We start from the raw sequence: 13,739 nt of genomic DNA, 5'->3' as shown, positions 1-13,739 counted from the left end.
TAAAGCGTCATCTTACTAAACAAAGATATCTGCGTAGGAATTGCAGATGTATTAATTTATTGCCAAAAATACACATTTTAAAAGCAACGATCATATCCCAAGCAGAAAAAAAAGATTGCTTTAGCACAAGTTTCAGAATCACGTTGCTAAAATAATAATTGCACCGTTTTTGATTCTAGAACTGAAACAAAATATCTTGATGTAATTTCACGCGTCTTTAAAATTTCAGTGATACAACCGTGACCAGAAATGTTTAAAATAAAACTAAGGACATTCTCTCAGAAGCAAGAAGGTGTACTGAATTTTCTGAAAATCAACAAATATCCCAAGCATAAAAAATAAAGGCTAAAAGTGTTTTTCCAGCCCACATAGCCACTTATACGACTTGTACGAGAAAACAAATCTTCTCATATTAATAAAGTTTGACATTGCAGAGCTAAAACCAATAAATACAAATGAATATAATATATTTCAAATATTTAAGTATGTTCCAGAGAGTAATTGCTGGATCGATACGTTTCCCCCCTGTTCAAGCGTGACTGGATAGGTGGAATATATTTTAATTAAGCTGAAGCCAATTGGAGTCAAACAAGCCGGTGCGGAGAAAAGTGGGACGTTTCATGTGACAAGGCAGTGAAAATACTGGGGAGAGGGAGGAGGGCAGTTTTAAAAAAAATTGATGATAATTATATATGCTGAATCATGTGGAGAAAATATTTATAGTGAAATAAGGAGGGAATACCTAATAAACAATGCACATGACGGTAAATTTGTAATGAAGAAACTTCTTAAACCAGGCCAATTGGGAAGATTGAAGTGGAGATGGTCTTGGACCTGATCTCCCTTCATTGCCTATGCACCGCCGTTAGCTGCAGCCAACACGTTCAACAGCGAGTGCAGGCGGAGCACTCACTGCGCCTGCTCACTCCAGGATCCACACGGTCGTCACAGCAACAGCACGTGGTGCCGCGTGACACTTGGTTACAGACTGCATGAGGCGCGCGCGTTACTTGCACTTTTTGTTGTTCCAGCCAAATTGCGGACATGGCGGTTGTCATAATGAGACGGTTTCAAAAGCCCAGAAGAAGATCCAATGAACTATACTGGGGGAGGAGGAAGGGGTGGCCTTTTTTTTTAAAAAAGCGCTTAACTTTTTTAGCAAACGATCCGGCTTAGAGTAGTTAGGATTGTACACAATTGTTGGTTCTTTACTTTGCACCCACTGATTTGACATCAAACGATGCAGCACAGCTTCCGGCCAGGGAGAATTCTGCTCACATTGCTTGGCCGGAGGAACTTTAACAGAGAGCTTTGTGCAGGAACATAGTTGTCTTGAAAAGTAAAAAAAAACTAGGGAGTGGGATGGAGAGAATTTCTGCTGTCTGAACATTTTAATTGAGGCCAGGTAGATTTGCAGTGCTAGGAGAGTCTAACACCCTTTGCAGGTTTTGTCATGGTACATGATTTACATTCCATGTAGTATAACTGTTGCCTTCAGCAATTCTCAGTCCACTATGCTTTGGAATTTAATCAGGCCCTGACTCCAGATTTACTCACTGCTGGTGTGACCAATCAATTGCTTTGCACTGATGCTAAACTTGCAGTATAAATACACTGGAAGACAAGTTGGGCATTTTGAGCTTAAAAACTGGTAGTTGCTGGGTTCAAAACAGAAATTGCTGGAAATACTCAGCATCTAAATCTGTGGAGACAGCAACTGAGCTGACATTTTGAGTTGGATTTGACTCTTCAGAACCAAAGGAAGGTAGAAATGTCATTGTGTCATTGAAAGGTGGGGAGGGCGAGGAAGAACAAAAGGGAAGGTCTAAGAGAGGGGAGAGGGCGGGAGAAATTTAAAGACAAAGATGTCATAAAGTGGTAACAGTTGTGGTAAAAGGCAAAGCATTTGTCCAGAGAGAGTGTTAATGGCAAAATAATGAACAGCGCTGTCTGAAAGCAAAAACATGAAAAACAAGTCTAACACATGGTAAAACTCAGTGATACTGACTCTCATCATTACATAAATAACACGAGTTATGAATACATTAAAATGATTCTAAGAGCAGGGATGTGCACATTGTAGAAGAGAGCACAAAACCTATATTTAGACAGAGAGGAGACAGCAGGTGAGGAATTTGTATAATACGTGCCAATAATACTGTTTTCTGCTGCCACAAATAAAAGCTTAGGTACAAGTTGAAGTTACGTGATGCTTTTCAGCTTTAGGTCGATCTTCAGTCATGTTTGTTACACTTACTGTTTATACCATTTTGAATTTAATTTTCCAGTGGCTGAAGAATAGAAATGTCCAAAAGTGGAACTAATAATCGGTAAGTACCTTATACCCGCTTTTAAAATATGATTTAATATATTTATCCTGTGCTATAAATGGACAAAAATGCAATTAAAAGTATAAGGTATTGGCTAAATCTTGACTTTTTATTTGTGTTGATACCCACTCAAGCTTTATTTCTGTTTAAGTTAGACGAATCATTTAATTATTTTGTATTGGGCTGTTAGCCATCTATTAATGTTTATTAAATTAGTATAGAAATTCCAGTTAGTTCCATAATGGAGGGTTCTCTATGAAAGCTTACAAAATAGTCTTGCCATAATAATTCATGACATATATAAGTGTTTTCCTTAGAGTTGTATGTTGTGTAACCACTACAAATTTGATCCTCCCACAATGAAATAATGGAAAAATCATATTCTTAACAAGTGTTCTGGAAGCTCAATACCTGGATTGTTCACATATATTTTGCTTTTGTGTGCACATGGAAGTTATTCTCTTTGCATTGTTCAGTGATTTGGTGAAAAACCAAAGCATTATGATAATTTTTAAGTTTTTTAATGGGAGTACGGTTTGGGAATATCTATCAGGGCAATTATAACACACTCCAAATAATGAAGACACACTTGAATGTTCCTCGAGGTTCAACTTAATTAAATAACTGGGACTTTAAACAATGCAGTTATATCTCAATTCTAAGTTTTGGGAGTGAGTGCCAGTTATACCGCCATACTTCATTATTCTATGTTGAAGCAAAGTTGAGTTCTATGCACATTTACTTAAATGTGTGCTGGGAGAACCACTTGTAAGCATCAGGATATGTGTAAAATGTTAATGTTAATAAAGAACCAATAGTTCTTTTCTAACATTAGAAAAGTAAAAAAGAAAATTCAAATGTGACTGCAGTCAATGGTTGCTGGCATAAGACCTGAGCATGTTGATTAGTGCCAAGTAATGTATGCGTAAGTCAAAAGCAAACCACACCTAACCTCTTCAAAGAGGAAGCTCTAGGTTCAACAAGATGGAGCCACTTTGGTACAGGAACTCTCCAATGAAAATATTCCAGTTACACTCAAAAGCATCATCCAAGCTCTCTTGTATTTGACTGTACAAAAATGACTGTCAGGAAAAGACCATCTGGTCCATAAGCCTGCCCCATACAATCGTGGTGCCTGAAACATGATTAGACACCCCCTTACTGACCTGCAGCCAGGTACCGGTACTAGTGCCTTTTGGAATGGATAGCCTTAAAATAGTTTAAATAAAATGTAAAAATCAAACAATTTTCTCCTAAGAACAGTGAAAAGGCTGCCAAAATGAGAAAACTATCCATAAATAAGCCTAACCCAATGCTCCCAGGCCCCTATATGAGATATGGGAAACCCAAGACAAACTACATAGGAATGGTAATCATCAGCAGCCTATTTCTTTGGCAAAGCCACATTCAGATGTCCATGAAATCCTTAGAAGGTGGATTTGAGAAAGGTAATGCAAACCTACTTTGTTCCCTGGTCACTATGTAATGATTTTGGGGAATTAATTTCCGTGTCTACTGTAAGCTTCTGAATCCTTTCACAGAGAATGAAAATTTCTAAGCCAATTAAATAGTATTTTAGTCAATTTGATTTAAAAAAATGATGCCTCCTGCAAGGTTCAGGCTAGATCCCTGCAGCTAGTTTATCTAAAGAACCACTTTATAATTTTTCCATTGGCCTGCAGGCAATCAGGAACAATATTTCGGAGGGGGGTTTGGACAAGCCAGTAACTTATCCAAATGGGTGGTTGCTGGACAAAAAGTTCTAAATTTACAGAAGAGATTTTAGTACATAGGTAACTCAGTTATTCAGTGTTTTCATTCAATTGGCCCCATTCCCAGATCTGACATCTAGAAAAGTGTGAAGTTTCCCAATTCTGCTCCTCATAGTTTTTGAGTTTTGATGATATAAAGAAGGTGTGGGATCTATTCCCAAATAGACCAGGCTTATGGAAACCCTGAATAATACCCCAGCCATTTTTATTTATTTTTTATTTATTCCTGGGATGTGAATATTGTTGGCGAGGCCAGCATTCATTGCCCATCTCTAATTGCCCTTGAGCACGTGGTGCTGAGCCGCCACATTGAACTATTGCAGTCCATGTGGTAATGGTCATAGTTTTAGTGGTCACTCTCCATGTTCTCTCCCAGCTGTAGCAGTTGGGGAATGTACAATGCAGGATATTGCCTATGCTATCCAACAACCTTCAGAATTTTTTTTTTAGAGATACAGCACTGAAACAGGCCCTTCGGCCCACCGAGTCTGTGCCGACCATCAACCACCCATTTGTACTAATGCTACACAATATGGACATTGCTGGCAAGGTTGGAATTTATTGCCCTTGAGAAGATGGTGCTGGGCTGCCTTCTTGAATTATTACAGTCCAGGATGTGAAAGTACTTCCACAATAGTGTTGGGTCGTGAGTTCCAGGATAGTGATAGTGAAGGAACAACAATATATGTCCAAGTCAGGATGGTGTGTGACTTGGAGATGACAGCGTCCTTGGTCTGGGGCTGCAGTCATGTACATGTCAGGCTGGCTAAGCATGGCAGGCTTCCCTACAATAGAAAAATATCTTCTGTAGAATTTCCTGGCCATTCTGCATCTGAGCCCTTTTTTCAATTGACTATTATGATTCTGTGCTGGGGGTCCTTCTGAGGTGGTTTTCCAAGGATCTTGGCTTTCCAAAATTTCAGTGTTAACCACAGATTTTCCAGGAATTTCTATAAATATTTACATTATTTGTTAAAAGTCATTTTAAAACTCAATCTGAGTCCATGTTGTTGCTATTTCAGTATTTCATGACCCATTTGTGTTTGTTCCCAATGGAGCCTTAATTTAATTTTTCAGAAATCATTTGCCATTTGAGCTTCATCAAACATATCAGCCTAGAAATTGGTTGATGCCACATCTGTTCTTCTGGTGTAAGAAGGATGCTGAAGTGTTTAATTTGGCAGGTAGCATGCTCCACAAGAGAAGTGCGCCATTTGGGGAAGACAGAAAAGGAGGCATCCTCGGTCAGTGCTGAAACGAGCATTGGTCCCTTTGCATATGCAAATCAGAGACTTAATGTTTACTTAATGCTCCCTTTGCAAAACTGGTCTTCCTTGAAAGCAGCCAACGCTGCGACATGCGGCCTAACAAGTGGTTTAAAAAGGAGGCTGCCATCAAAAAGGTAAGTTTGTTAAATACTTATCTGAATGTGGAGCCAGGAAGAGCAGGAGTGCTTCTCGTGCCTTCACTACAGTGCCTCACCTACTTGTCATCCTCTCAACCTCTTGTCCCTTTTTTGATTGCACCCACCACCCCCTCTCCCCCTGCCCCCAATTGCTTTCCTTCCTCCCAATCACATCCTCCCTCCCAGGACCTACTTAATAGGTACTGTCAGTGATGCAGTGGCTCAAAATTTATTGCCAATTTGCTGGTGAGCTGCCTGGGGGTGCTTAGCATGCGTCCACAGCTTGACAGTTACATTTAAGTAAGACCTGAGGCTCAATATAGTGTGTGGCTTGAGCATACCCGTGGCAATGCAGGGGTTATTTCCCATATTCATTTCATGTTGGTAGGAGAGCACAAGTCAATTTCTAGACTGTGATCTTCCCTTTGTGGAAATCTGCACTGGTTTAATGTGGTGCAATTCTGGTCATTCATATTCCATCTGCTGTTGGTTCTTTGTTTTTGAGAAAATTTCTCAGTAGATAAATTGTATGATAAAGGAAAAAACTTAAATTCATACATTGGAGTGGATGTTGATAAATTTATATGTCTGAAATTTACTGAAGACCTTATTATTAATCTCTGCACTATTTATGTGTTAGGTTCCATTAACGTAAAAGTGCAGTTCAGCACACATTTTACCCATCTTTATCACTACATAAGTGATACCTGAATGAAGTGGCTGGTCAGATGTTAAAGCACTGAATCAATGTGGTTGAATTACTGGGCAAGGTAATGCTGGCATAATTGGTATTTAAATTCAACATGCATCATCTTTCAATATTCTGTCTTGGAATGTGTGCTGCATTCATAATCCTGATTTATAACTGGCATTGGAGCTGTTACTGCAAATTGGTTTGCTAGTGAGAGCTGATCTGCTACAGAGGAGAGCTCCAAATTTGATTGTTTGTCGAAATTTGACTCAGTGCATCATTTGCTTTGCATTTGGCTGACAACCAAGAGAAGTAGGAGAAAGAAGACTGTAAAGTGAAGTGGTACATTAGGTGTCTGGTGTATTCCCACCTGCACCCAAAACCTTGGGTATACACATTTAAGCAGAACTATTTGGAAGGTCCGAGTACGTACCTGAAGCTAAATCAGGTATTTGTGCCATCTACTTAAAATTTAATATTTTTTCACTGCATGGGCCTGATTTTCTTGGAGGCCACCCAACTTAGCTCATTCTGAAGATTTTGACTCCAAAAGATCACTCTGATTTGATTATCGTCCTTTCTCTTTATAAAAAAAATGATGTGGTAAATGTAAGCTGCAGGTGCTGGAAATCCCACTGCCGCAACCTCAGAATGCTATTCTTCATTACGAGAGAAATTGAAAATAAAAGTAAGGATGTTATGCTTCAGTTATACAGGGCATTGGCGAGACCACATCTCAAATACTGTGTACAGTTTTGGTCTCCTCATTTAAAGAAGGATGGAAATGCATTGGAGGCAGTTCAGAGGAGGTTTACTAGATTGATACCTGGAATGAGCAGGTTGTCTTATGAAGAAAGGTTGGACAGACTGGGCTTGTTTTCACTGGAGTTTAGAAGAGTGAGGGGAGACTTGATTGAAGTTTATAAGATCCTGAACGGTCTTGACAAGGTGGATGTGGAGACGATGTTTCCTCTTGTAGGTGAGTCCAGAACTCAGGGACACTGTTTTAAAATTTTAAAAATGCCCTTTTAGGAGAGAGATGAGGAGAAATATTTTCTCTCAGAGAGTTGTGCGACTTTGGAACTCTCTGCCTCAGAAGGTGGTGGAGACGGGGTCATTGAATATTTTTAAGGCGGAGGTAAATAGACTCTTGTTAGGTAAGGGAATCAAGGGTTATCGGGGATAGATGGGAGTGTGGAATTCAAGACACAAACAGATCAGCCATGATCTTATTGAATGGCGGAGCAGACTCGAGGAACCAAATGACATACTTCTGCTCCTAATTTGTATGTTCATATGTTCAGTGCATCATAAACCACTATGATAGTGAAAAGAGCCGTTCTTGGGCAAAGAGTGGCTTGGCTTGATCAGCCTCCTAAACTACGACTACTTTTCAGTGATCTGCTAGTGGCATCTTAAATGTGTTGGTTAGCAGGGTTTCACTGCTAGTCTACTAAGCATGTGATAGCATGTGACCTCCATGTCTTGTGGAGTTACAGCCCTGGATCTGTGCTGTTCTGTGTTTTAAACAATGTGGGTAGAGTTAATGTTCGTTTGTGCTAGATTTTTACAACTGTTACAAGAGTTTTGTTTTTGTACTGAAAACTTAGAATTCTGTGCGTTTTAAAAAACTGAGGAAAGGATTTTTCTCTGTGATTGATTGCTGAAACTTGGTGGGTTTGAACTGAGTGAAATACACAGACTGCCAGGCACCTGTTTCCAAAAAATTAGCAGTGGAATGACAGGTCAAGATTTATGATTGTCATGTGACTTGATTGTTGAAGTTAGTTTCATTTTTGGATTGTGTAAAGGACCAGTGAGTTGGACAAGGAGCAGGCATTTGAAATTTGGCTGTGACCTGCCTGGAGACTAGAGAAAAAGACCTCTTTCTGTAAAGGAAACCTGCTTCTCTTAAAAAGAAATTCTGCATTTGAAAGGTGACAGATTCCTATTGCCTCCTGTCTCTGAAGAATTCCTACATCCAGTGTGGTTCCTGATGCCTCCTGTGTTTTGGGAAATGCTGGAACCTGCAGAAAGCTTCTACTGCTGTGTTGCTGCTGTGAGTCCTGAGCAGACCGGTTGCTACACCCCTGCTGAAAGACCTCTGTGAAGCCTGCTGCAGACAAATTGCCTTGAATGCCTACCCATCACAGACTGTTCATCCACTTCACCTGGAGAGACTTCGAGTGGCATCTGATTATTTGACTCTGGGACACCTCGCCATACTGAAAACATTTAATTGTTATTGTGGATGGGAGATGAGCAAACAAAATGCATTTATTTTTATTTACTTCACCTTTAAATATTTAAATTTCCTGGTAGGGCTTTAAAAATGGCATCAGCGGCTGCGCACAGGCAGCTGACGCTATTGCTGGGGATGGACAGCCCACCTCCTCTACATGATCAGGGGGACAGCCCGCCCTGGCTATTTAAATGAGCCACCACACAGAAGATTGCGGCGGCTCCGCAACATGTGACCGACATGGCGGGCTGCCCTTTTTTTTGCCGGTGGCAGGCACATAAAATACAGCCCCATGTTTCTGTGATCTTCTGCACTACTTAAAACAAATGCACTGTAAGCTTGCCCTGACCCAGGACAAATTAATCACCATTGGCACTTTCCAATAATTACACCTGTTTGTAAGCCTTCAAGGAGATTCCAAGTATTAAGCTGGATCTTGGGGTGCAAAGACACTACTAGGCATTTTTAAAAGCAATCTTTTAAAAAGATTACTAAAACTGATTACTATGCCCTAATATAACCAGAAAATGGTTCTGTAAAATTAAAAATAAATCATTTACAGTGATTTAAAATCATGTTACTCATAGGTGGTGGAGTCACACTGTGATTAAAACTGCTTATTTTTTCTGATAAATCATTTTCAGCTGTATTAGTCAAACTGCACCAAGTTACCACTCTTAAATATATTAAGGAATATTTTTTAAAGCAAAACTTTTAAAACAATACCTGATTGCACAGGTTCATAGCAGATTTTGCATGTGTCAGTGTTCAATTGAGTTTGAACGGAAACCTCTAGATTACTAGACCATACCCTCAAATTGCCTGTTTCTGCATGCTTAATGGGACATCTGCTGTCAGTTACATAGATATGCTTGATGACCTAGATATGGCACCATCATGAATACCACCAGCATGATCTTTGATTACTACATCCATTCCCTTTGATGCAGAAAGCCCTGTAACCTGTCCATTGATCTGTCTGATAGTAAAACATTGAAAGGAAGAAAGATCTTGCATTCATATTGCACATGCGAAACATCACAGGACGTCCCTAAGCACTGACACTAAAATAATCTCTCAAGTGTTGTCATGTAGACAAATGGAACAGCCATTTTATGCTCAACATGGACCACAAACCGTAATGAGATGAATGACCAGATAATCTGTCAGTGGCAGTGTTGCTTGAGGGAAAAATGTTTATCAGCCCCTTCCCTGTTTGCAGTTCCTCCCACTTGGGGATAATTTTCTCATTCATATTAATATTCTTAGCTTCCCCTAGTTGATTTCTTAATATCTATGATTTACTTCCAGTTCTAATGGGTTCTTTACCAGAGCCTTGAGTATCTGATCTTCAAAGCACAACTTTGGCTAACCCCTATATTCCATCACCAAGTGACATTATTCAGGAAATAGCTTGATGTGTGCTTTTTAAATGCCTTAAATTAGTTGAAAAGCACTTTTAAAAAGGTACAGGCACAGTTATTGCACCTATTGTTCATAGAATGCCTCATTATATGATTGTTATAGTGCACAATATCTTGTTTTGAAGAAATGCAATAAAATTGTTTCATGAGTTTGCAAGTATGCTTTTATAGCATATTCAATGTTCAATTATCTTTTGTTGACTGGAAAAACAGTGATTTCAAGTTTATAGTTGTGTAAATGGATTTTTCAGAAGAGTAACCATGGACTTTTATCTGTTCCTTATAGGTAGTATTTTTGCTGAAGGTTTTGTGGATAAAGTACATGACAGAGGAGACCTGCCTTCACCACCTCTGCTGCACAAGACAGGTTGCCGCAGCATGCTGCACAATGGCCTGAAGACAACATCTAGATCAGAGCTGGTTATTTCTGTGGAAATGAAGATTACCACAGCATGAAGCTTTTATGCTATTGTATCATTTCAAGGCACCCAGGAGACAACAGTACATCAGGCAGTCTGCAGTGCATGTACATATCAAGTAAATGTAAGTGGTGTCACTTTCATCACACTTCCTGTGGAAAAGCGATATCATCTGCGCATGATACACAATTTTCACTGTGCAAGGCAGGGTTCCCCCAAGTGCAAGGCATTGTAGATGGCACCATGTGAGTATCAGGATTCTTCATATTAATCCCATGGCCTTCATAAGCAGAAAACACTCAGTTACCTCAGGTGGCATCTGATCACAGAAAGATCATTATATGCATAAGTAGCTATAACCCAGGCGGCAGCAATGATATGTTCATTGTGTGGCATTCCACAATGCCTGCATTATTAGAAAAAGAAGTATTGAGTGGATGGCTCTTAACAGAACAGAGCTATCTTCTGCAACCAAGGCAACTGACACTGAGAAATCACTAACAGCAGAGGAGCACCTTGTCCTGGATGCATCAAATTTAAGTTTCTGTTCCTTGGCTGCCACCTCAATCCTGAGGGAAAGTATGGCATATAAGTTTGGCACAACCAAAGAGTTTCTAACTTAGGCTTGCACCATGGTTGATGGGTTTCACAAAAAAAGTGTAAAAATGAGCAGTACACTTACCTCTGCTTGCCTCTTGATAATAGCAACCTTCTTGCTCATTTACAGCCAGGTACAAGGGACCTGCATGATAACACTGACTTGGCTGGTGACCTCCCTCCATTCAGCTGGATCTATGCATTTTTCCTGGAGAGTAATCTTCAATCTCAAATAGAGCCAATCTTCTTTGCTGTACCTTCTGAATCAGAACCTTCAAATCTCCGGCATCAAAGAGAACAGCATTGTCGCTGTTTGCAGTATGCCATTTTGAACAATTAATATATGTTCCTGCTGCCACGATTTCCCTTTTCATGATGAGATGAAGTGTTTTGAGAGTTGCTGTCATGTTGGATTTTGCATTCTGCAGCTAAATAGGCAAAGCTCCCTGGGCAAGTTTTTCTTGTGCAAATAGCCCATTCAAACAAGGCAAAAGTACTCCCATCACAAAATTCAGTGAAGTCCACCCGCAGGCTGCTGATACTAGTGAACTTTCTCCAAGAGCCAGTACAATTTCTTTTTTGATGGATTCACAAGGTTGGTGTTATACAGTCTCTTTGTTCAAACTAAATTTATTAAATGAATACTTTTAAGCAGATGTTAAAAAATATAGTCAAAGGTGTTACTGGGTTGGGGGGTGGGGGTTGCTTAAGGGTGTGCCAAGCCTATTGAAGGACTCCTGTACTGAGTTTTTACTGATGAGTGGGACAGATGTCAAAATGGGTAAGTTAATTGGTACGTTTATGATTTTTTTTTCTCAATTGTTGAACTTTTTATGTTTATGATGACCTACCTTTAAGTTAAGTTGTGGTAGGCAAGTAACATTAGATCTCAAAGGATTTGGGCGGAAAAAAATCAATAATTTGTTGTGGTATTGATTGCTGGTTTTGCATTGGCTGCTTTTAAGTGAATGGGTTCCTCCAAAAGTTGGGAATAAATATTAGTAAAGAAATGGCCTGGCAATTAAAAAGGGATTAGCTAAAGAAACAAAGAAAGAATTAAATAATCTTGGGTATAGTACGATACAAAGAGCAAAGGAACAATATTGAAAAACATATTCTGACACTTGGGTTTGAATTCATAGACAAAACTATACTGAATATTTTAAAGAATATTTTTATTATTGGTAGGTAATCTGTGTTTCAGGCAATGTGAGTACACATCATAAATATAGAATCAAATTTTGCACAGTTCAAACAGCTTCGATATTGGTCCAGATATTGCTGTCAGCAGCGAAGGAACGGCACTTGCCATTCACCTTGCTGACAGTTGCCCAATGACCTTTTGTGGTCTTGTCAGTGGAGATCTTGCTCTAAGCTGGTGTCTTTTGCACTGCAGTGCCATTGCCAGGGGATCTGTGATATGTGTGAACAGGGCAAACAACAATGAGGCTCTTCAACCAATCAGATTGAAGAATCCACACTGAGACACACAGAGTCCAAACCAGGAAGTATAAAGCATAAATACAAATAGATTTAAATAAGTATTGGGAAATGCAGATAGGATGAAGGCAAAGAGACAGACAAAGTAAATATATATATATATTTAAAATCTCCACTAATTTTCTTCTGAGGGAATGAGAATCCACACTTGTAAAATGAACTCTTCAGGGCAAGAGAGGTTGTTCAGTAATTATCACATAATTAAAAACTCACTGAATCCTGAATGTACCTGTCCTAAGTTTTTTTTAGCCATTTTTAGTGCAGAACTAATGGGCAGGTCCAACACTTTTGCACCATTGCAGTCATTTTAATGGCCAGTCTATCAGTGAGGACTGCAACAATGCACCTTGAGGAGGAACAAGCTATCTCTGTCGGTAACTTCTGGATTTCTGCCTTTAATTGTGTATGTGCATACTCCAGTAGTTGCTTTCAGATGTCCTCCAATGATAGCCTCATCATTGCAAATTCCAGACCAATCTTTGAGAGGTCAAATGATTTAATGGCATTGTTGGATAGACCAATGGAGGAGAGCTACTTTTCTGAGTTTAGGCACTTAATGTGAGTGTAATAGAGGAAAAGCTCTGCCCTCCACATGAATTGTAGTATGCCCAATCTGAGAGCATTTGACTATAAGGTGAATCTAAGAACTTTAAAATACAAGATTAATGGTAATCAGTGTGTGTACACTGGCATAATATCGTACATCAGAATAATGTTCTAAAATTGCATAATGTACAATTATGTAGCTCAGCAAGTTACTGAAAATGTAAGTAAAACAAGTACAATTGTTTACATTGCAAATATGAAACTATACATCATAATAATGTGAAATATATGCAACTGGAATACGGCCCATCAGTCCAAAGAAATATGTTGCATGTAAACAGGTTTTATCACATTTTTAGGAAGTCCCAAAGCACTTCTCATCAAATTAATTACTTTTGAAGTGCAGTCACAGATGTTGTATAGGTAAACACAGCAGCCAATGCATGTGCAGTGAGATCCCAAAAACAACAAATAACCAGTTACTCTACTTTCAGTGTTGGCTGAGAGAAGGACGTTAGCCAGAGAACCTACGCTTCAAAATGTGCCATGCCGTATTTCATGTGCATCTGAACAAACAGACCGAGCTTTAGCATCTAATTTAAATAATGGTACCACACTGAAGTGTTAGCTAGATTATGATCTAAGTACTGCAGTGTAGATTTAACCTAAAACTTTCTGAATCGGAGATAAGAGTGCTACCAGTTGTGTCAAACTGACTTATGCTCTAAGTGTAAGTTCTAAATATTATTGTTGTGTATTGCTGAAAAAAGAGACATGCTGTTGAAACTTTCTGTCTTGCACTCATCAGGACAG

Source organism: Heterodontus francisci, chromosome 9 (genome assembly GCF_036365525.1).
Source record: "Heterodontus francisci isolate sHetFra1 chromosome 9, sHetFra1.hap1, whole genome shotgun sequence".
Classification (NCBI taxonomy): Eukaryota; Metazoa; Chordata; class Chondrichthyes; order Heterodontiformes; family Heterodontidae; genus Heterodontus; species Heterodontus francisci.
The sequence above is the reverse complement of the archived record's forward strand: the minus strand, read 5'-3'. Positions refer to the sequence as shown.